Raw genomic sequence first — 7,127 nt, 5'->3', positions numbered from 1 at the left:
TAAAAATATGCTTGTGCTTGTATACCTTGTAAGAACATCAGCAGCTAACATTTGAACTGTTCTTTTCAAAAATTTTTTACTTTAATTTTTTAAATTATGTTATGTTAGTCACCATATAGTACATCATTAGTTTTTGATGTAGTGTTCCATGATTCATTGTTTGCATTCTTTTTTTTTTTAGAGAGAGAGAGAGTGTGAGTGAGGGGAGGGATGGAGGGGAGGGAGAGAGAGAATCTCAAGCAGGCTCTATGCTCAGTGCAGAGCCCAACGTGGGGCTCGATCCCAGGACCCTGAGATCATGACCTGAGCTGAAATCAAGAGTTGAACGCTTAACCGACTGAGCCACCCAGGCAACTGTGAACTGTTCTTAAATAGCATGTAAGGTGCTTTTCTACATGTTATCATGTATGTTGATAGCCACTATCCCCATCTTACCGATAAATTTTCTCATCTGTGATTAGAATAGCTGTTCTTTGCTTGAAGAGAAAAGTGCAGGCGGGGGTCCCTTGTGGCAAGAGAGTCCTGAGGTGAGTATTTTCTCTCCCCTAATAGGTGGTACAAGAGGTGGTGCAATTCTGAATCTGATCCTTTTTCTGTGTGCTTTACTGTAGTTAGAGATGGGGTAGAACGGCTTTCAGGTATAGTTTTTCAATCCCTTCTGCTTTTGTCAGCTCATTGCTAGCTCTGCTCTTTGAAAAAAAAAAAACCTACTCTGTTTCCCACTCCACTCCCTCTACCACCTCCCTCAAGTCAGAGTCCTCGTCCCATCCCAGCTAAACCTCTTCCTGTTCCTAAGAATTGCCTCACATTCTTGGCTTAATGTAGACCAACACCCCTACACTGGCACCAGGGAGTGTACAGACCTCCTTTATTGGTTGAAAGTTCTTGTCTGGTGAGCATGGAGTAAGTCACCCACTTCCTGACTTCCAGCCCTGGCTGAATTTGCATCTGGAAAAGAAAATATTCCTTGGATTTGTGTTTGCTTGCTTATAAATATCCTTCACTTCACCCCTACCCTGGAAGGAGGAAGATTTTACCAAGTAGGTAAAGCGTGGAAGGGCATTTGAGGGAGAGGAAACAGTCGGCATGCCTTGCTATTTCTAATTCTTCACTTCTCCCTCTCTCACACACAGACTAATCTGGCACCGACTCCCACTGTACAGACGGGGATTTCATGAAGGACAGTAATGTCCCCCATTACTAAACCCGGTGGCTATATCAATCTTTGTCTTACCTGACACTGAGCAGAAATGGACACCATCAATCTCCTCGATAGACTCACCGTCTTCCTGTGGTTTCCACACACTGTTATTCCCCCCTACCTTCCTCATGGATCCTAGGCACCTTTGCAAGCTCTCTACCAACTCCTTAGGTGTTGGTGTTCCTCAGGACCCTGTCCTATGTCAGCCTGTCTTCCCTCTACACGTCATCTGAGAAATCTCCTCTCTTCCATGGCTTTATGAGAGTTATATGCCGCTGACTCCCAAATCTCATCTCCCCTGAACTCCACACTAATATAACAACTACCTTCTGGAACCTCTCTGATTGGATATTCCTAAGTCATATTAATCAACTCACTTTCTCAGACTATTCCTCTTCTGATGTTCCTTTTCCTAATATATGCCACAACATCCACCCAGTTGCCCTAGCTAGAAACCAGGGATTCATCTTTGATTTCTCTTTTGCTCACTCTCTCCATTCAATCAATAACCAAGTCCAGTAAAATCGACTTCTTTGAATCTACCCACTTATTCTCATCCTCACCTGGCCTAAGCAGTCACCTCTGGACTTTTGTAAGTCTTTGCTGGTTTCCTGCTTCTAGTTTTTCTCCCCTTGGATCATTTTTCACCAGCTACGAGAAAGGTTTTTTTTATAAATGCACTTCTGGTAAATTCACCTCCTCCATTTAAAATCATTTAGTTGCTTCCCACTATCCTTAGGCTAGAGTCCAAACGTCTTAGCATGGCTCATAAGCTCTCCACGATCAGTCACCTGCCTAGCTGCCATCAGCCTGCACTCCACTCATGCTGGCCTCCCGTGGTGCAAACACACGCTGCCTTCTCTTGCTTCTAGGCCTTCACAAACTCTTGTTCCTTTGCCTGGGCTTCAAACCTGTCTAATTTAAATTCTACCCCCAAATTGTCATTTATCTTATTCCTGAATCAGACCTGAATTTGGATACTTAATTTTAAATTATTTCTTGAATTAAAACCCCAGTTCACCTCATCTCACCTATAGATTTCTTATTTCTTTGAAAAATACCTCCAAAGGTATGTTCCAATGAAAATATATTTGAGCTGATTAACTTAGATCAGGATTGACTTTTACCATAGCTGAATGTGAGCTGGAACATATTTTTTAAATTACTGGAATGTTTTCTGGATTGTTATTCATCATGGCATTCTATCTTGGGAATTTTTTTCTTCATTTCCAGCTGGCTTACACCACTCTCCTTTCTCACCTCTCAGCCCTTTCTTCCCCTCGGGTTGCCCTACACTTGCCCCCCGGTGGACCCAGTTTGCATGCAGCGGTAGCTGCTGTGGGGCTGTGGTTAAATAGAACTGCTCAGACTGCAACAGGAAAGCACTGAATCGAAAGCAAAGGGGAGGAAGCACAAACCGATACCCACCACAAAGCTGCTGAGTGCCCAGCATGACCCAAGCCGCACCCTCTGATGAGGAGCCTTGTGGAGGAGGAAGAAGCCACAGCATTTAATAAATCATCAGCACAGCCTGTCCTCCACTTCCCCTGAACCAGCCTTCCTGGGTCACCCATGAGTGTCTCCAGGTCTGGCCTAAGTAGGTGGGTGATGACAGCAAAGCCACCAGAGAGGCAGAGGCTGGGGGAAAGTCCCTGAAATGAATGACTGTGGACCTTCCGTCTCAGACGCTCCACCTGGTCCGGCTCTGTGCATGTTTTGAAGGAGCTCTCTGTGTGGGATGGTCAGATGAAGGACCCCGTGGTCCCTAAAAGTCCTTTGGCTACCTGCCTGACAAGCTGTTTCTCATGGTGGCCGAAACTGTTTTATTTTATAAGGAAAGATCAAGTCCCTATGAGCTACCATTTGAGAACTTGAAACTCACACTCACGTACACATGACTATTTGCAGACTCTTTGCTGACTTCAGGAGAGGGAGCAGGAGAAAGGAACGAGATGGCACATCAGAGAAATGTTCCACCTACTTTCTGAGTTTGCCCATCGCCTACCCTGGCTTTTCACACTTGTCCCCTTTGTTGTCAAAGGAGGTACTGATTGTTCAGCAGCCTGAATTATAGGGAAGCGGGTGGAAAGTGCAGGGAAGTGGGTAGTAGCTATGTTTAGATTTGAAACGCTGGTAAGTTTGGGAACTCCGTGGACTGCTAGAGCCTCATAGTGGCTCATTCCCTCTGGATCTGGGGAGGTGGGAGCCGGGCCCTGCTTCTGCAGCTGGAGAAGCAGAGCACTGAGAAGAGGCACAGCCATCTCAATCTGGAGGAAAGGCTGCTTTGCTTGGCTGAAAGTGGGCACTGCGTCTTCACAGAGTGCCAGACTCACACTTCACATAAGAGAACAGGAAATATGGTTCGTGCAGCTGGGAGGGGAGAGAGAACTCACTGTGTACCAAGGCTGTGAACTCACTCATGGCCTTCTTTCACCCCATTTTCCTCTCCTGTAAGTGACCAGGACTGACTCCTGGGAGCACTGGGGAGCAGGTGAAGCATGCCTTTGGGCAAACCCCCTTCCCTTCTGCTGGCTCACCTCTGCTGATAGGCTCCACTTTTGTGTTCTCTTCGTCCCAGAAAATCTTCCAAGATCTAGATCGTTAATGAAATTTCAATGGAGGAATGGTAGGTACTTTGATAGGAGGTGAGGTGAGGGAAAGAGTTCTTCTCTTACAAGGCCAGATCTAAAGTGGCAAAAACGTGGTCTCTGTTTTAGCAGTCCCAACAGCAGTGAGTTGGAATGGATCCTAATAAAGGAAAAAGGGAATGGAGTCTGTAGTCAGATGATTTTGCTTTGAGACGATCCTTGCCTCCCTCCCTCCCTCCTTCTTTCCTTTCTTCCTCCCTTTCAGAGAGGAAGGACGGGGAAGTAGCCAAGAATCGGAAGCTCCTTGAAGCTCAGAGGAATGCTACAAGCTTCCCAAGCCAGACTGCCTGCCCAGAGGTTGCCCACTGACTTGAGTGGTCAAGGACTCATTCTGTTAAACCCACAAGTTGTGTTTAATAACCAGGCATGTTCCAAGCTGTACAGAGCGGGCTGACCGTGCTCCCCAGGTGCTGTCAGCTTGTGACCTGCCCTGCCACACTACAGTACTTACACAGGGAAATGGACAAAATGAGTGCAAAGAAGGGGAGATGATGAGTGTGAGCTGCTTTTGAAAAAGCTTCCTCAGGAGGAGAGAGATGAGTTGGCTGGAGGGCACGTGAAGTAAAGAATGGATTTCATTTTTTTAGACCGAGAGAGGTTTAGGTATGTTTACATACTTGAGGAGAGATCTCACTTCATTCCTAAATTTTGATTCTCTCCCCTGGGGAGAAAAAAGAAGAGGTTTCTCTGAAGATTAAAATTAAATGAAAATCAAATGCACGGTGGTGGCATTTATACTGCAAAGCCCTTTACACATGCTAATTATTATAACTATCATCATCTAGCGTCTGTACAGATGAGTAAGCCCTGGTCACAGCTGTTCTGTCTTGGGCTTTTCTACCCTATGTGACGCACTGTGAGGAGGAGGTGGGCTCTTGAGTCGGCAAGGCCACGACCTGACAGGGACAGGCTAATAGTGGTGTGACCTGTATCTCGCCATGCTTTGAACTTTGGGGAGACAGTGTTTGCCTCCACGAGTGTGTGCATCTTACTAGATACAACAAGTTTCTTATTTTAAAATCCTCATTTAAAAAAATGGACACATTTCAGATCCAACAACTCTCTAAAAAGCTTTGATTTAGGGAAAACATTTTTAGAAATTAAAAATACCCTTCTTGAGAGGCAAGAGATATACAAATAGGATTATAAACGTGGATTTCTGCTTAGACAAAGAAGCAGTTTCCTAAAAGTTACCTCATGTTAATTCACAGCTTTGTTAAGAAGGGTCAACACTTTATCTTTTCTGGCTATTTGCAGAATCGCATTATAATTGTGCTTTGATACAAATTTGGCAACAGCAGCATGATTCCTTTCCCAATTATCTACAGTGCTCACATACGTTCACGGAGTAATTTCCATCAGCTCTACACAGCATGATACACATAGCGAATCAGTGAAGTTTTTATTCTTTTAATTATTTGCTTTGCAGTTTTGCTCTGAACCATCCCACCTCCATTCCTATAGCGTAAAGATACCCTGCAAATTCCATTCCCACATTTCCTCTCCCTTTCCTGCCCGGCTTTCCAACCTTAGGACGATTTATGTCTTCATTTCTGGGTGCATCTCTTTGCCTATTCCTTATCATCCCTCCCCCGTCCCTTATGCTGTCCTCCTCTTCCCCTGGCCCCTCTCTGTCTCCAGCTTTTATTACTAGCGACCCTGTAGGCCAGTCCCATTCCATGTTCCTTCATGCATTACACGAACTAATTTTTTGAGGGCACTGAACAGAACAATGTGGTGTCATTTTCCCAGAACAAGCAGCCACTTCTTAGAAATAGCTGTACTGAGATAAAATGTATATTCTGTAAAGCTCACCCCTTTAAAGTACACCATTCAATGATTTTAGTATATAGTGTTTTGCACCCATCACCTTAATGTTAGAACATTTGCATTATCCCAAAAAGAAACCTGTACCAGTTAGCACTCACACACCGTTTCCACTCCCCCACCCCCCTTTTGCTCTCCCTAGTTCTAGGCAACCACTAATCTACTGTTTCTATGGATTTACCTGCACTAAACATTTTATATAGATGAGCTCACACGATAGGTGGTCTTTTGTGCCCGGCATCATTCACCTAGCAAAATGTTTCTGAAGCTCCACCATATTGTAGCCTGTTTCTGTACTTCGTGGCTTTTTATTACCAAAGAGTATTGCACTGTATGGCTGTATCACATTTCGTTTATACATTTGTTGGCTGCGGTACATTTGGGTAATTTCCTTTTTTTTATTATGTGAATAAAGCTGCTATGAACATTCACGTACAAGTTTTCGTGTGGGCATATGTTTTCATTCTCTTCGGTAGATAGCCAGGATTGGAATTGCTAGGTCATATGGTAACTCTATTTTTAGCATTGAGAGGGACTGCCAAACCATTTTCCAAAGTGGCTACACCATTTTACTTTCCCATCACCAGTGTATGAGATTTCAATTTCTCCACATCCTCACCAAAAATTGTTATTGTCTGCCTTTTTTTATTTAGCCATTCTAGTGGGTGAAATTGCATTTCCCTAATGATTTTCTGTGTTATTAGTCATTTGTATGTTTTCTTTGGAAAAGAGTCTCTTGTAACTGCCCATTTTTAAGTTGAATTGTCTTTTTATTATTGAATTGTAAGAGTTTTAAATATTCTAGATACAAGTCCCTTATCAGATTTATGATTTGCAAATATTTTCTCTCATTCTCTGGGCTGTCCTTTCAGCTTTTCTCAAGGCATTCTCTGAACACAATAGCTTTTAATTTTGATGAAGTTCAACACATCAACCTTTTGTATTGGTGTTCTCTCTGAGAAATCATTGCCCAATCCAAGACCACAAAGACTTACTCTGAAGGTTTCTTTTAAAAGTCTGATAGTTTTGGGGCACCTGGGTGGCTCAGTCGGCTAAGCGTCTGCCTTGGGCTCAGGTCATGATCCCAGAGTCAGTGGGGAGTCTGCTTCTCCCTCTCCCTTTACGCCTCTCCCCTGTTCATGTGCTCGCGCTCTCTGTCAAAATAAATAAATAAATAAATAAATAAATAAATAAATAAATAATCTATAAAAAAATAAAAGTCTTACCGTTTTAGCCCCTACGTTTAGGTCTGTGATTCATTTTGAGTTAATTTTTGTGTGTGATATTTACTAGAGGTCCAGCTTAGTTTGTTTGCATGTGTTTACTCAGTTGTTCCAGCACCATTTGTTGAAAAGGTTATTCTTTTCCTATTGAATTTTCTTGGCCTCATTGTCAAAAATCAACGGACTATAATTGTTAGGGTTTACTTGTGGATTCTTAAATCATTCCAT

At 43.4% G+C, this 7,127-nt stretch overlaps 1 long non-coding RNA gene across 1 annotated transcript; it reads right to left on the bottom strand.

Annotated features, from left to right (window-relative positions):
* Positions 1-381: 381 nt before the first annotated feature.
* On the bottom strand, positions 382-3,959 carry LOC125282161 (uncharacterized). The gene is made up of 3 exons (XR_008958871.1): positions 3,739-3,959; positions 864-948; positions 382-605 (listed from the first exon to the last, which is right to left on the bottom strand). It is a non-coding gene; the product is annotated as an uncharacterized LOC125282161 (long non-coding RNA).
* Between the last annotated feature and the right edge of the window lie 3,168 nt (positions 3,960-7,127).

This window comes from Ursus arctos, unplaced genomic scaffold (genome assembly GCF_023065955.2).
Source record: "Ursus arctos isolate Adak ecotype North America unplaced genomic scaffold, UrsArc2.0 scaffold_12, whole genome shotgun sequence".
In the NCBI taxonomy this organism is placed as follows: Eukaryota; Metazoa; Chordata; class Mammalia; order Carnivora; family Ursidae; genus Ursus; species Ursus arctos.
Note: the sequence above shows the minus strand (reverse complement) of the source record. Positions and strands in the feature narration are given on the sequence as shown.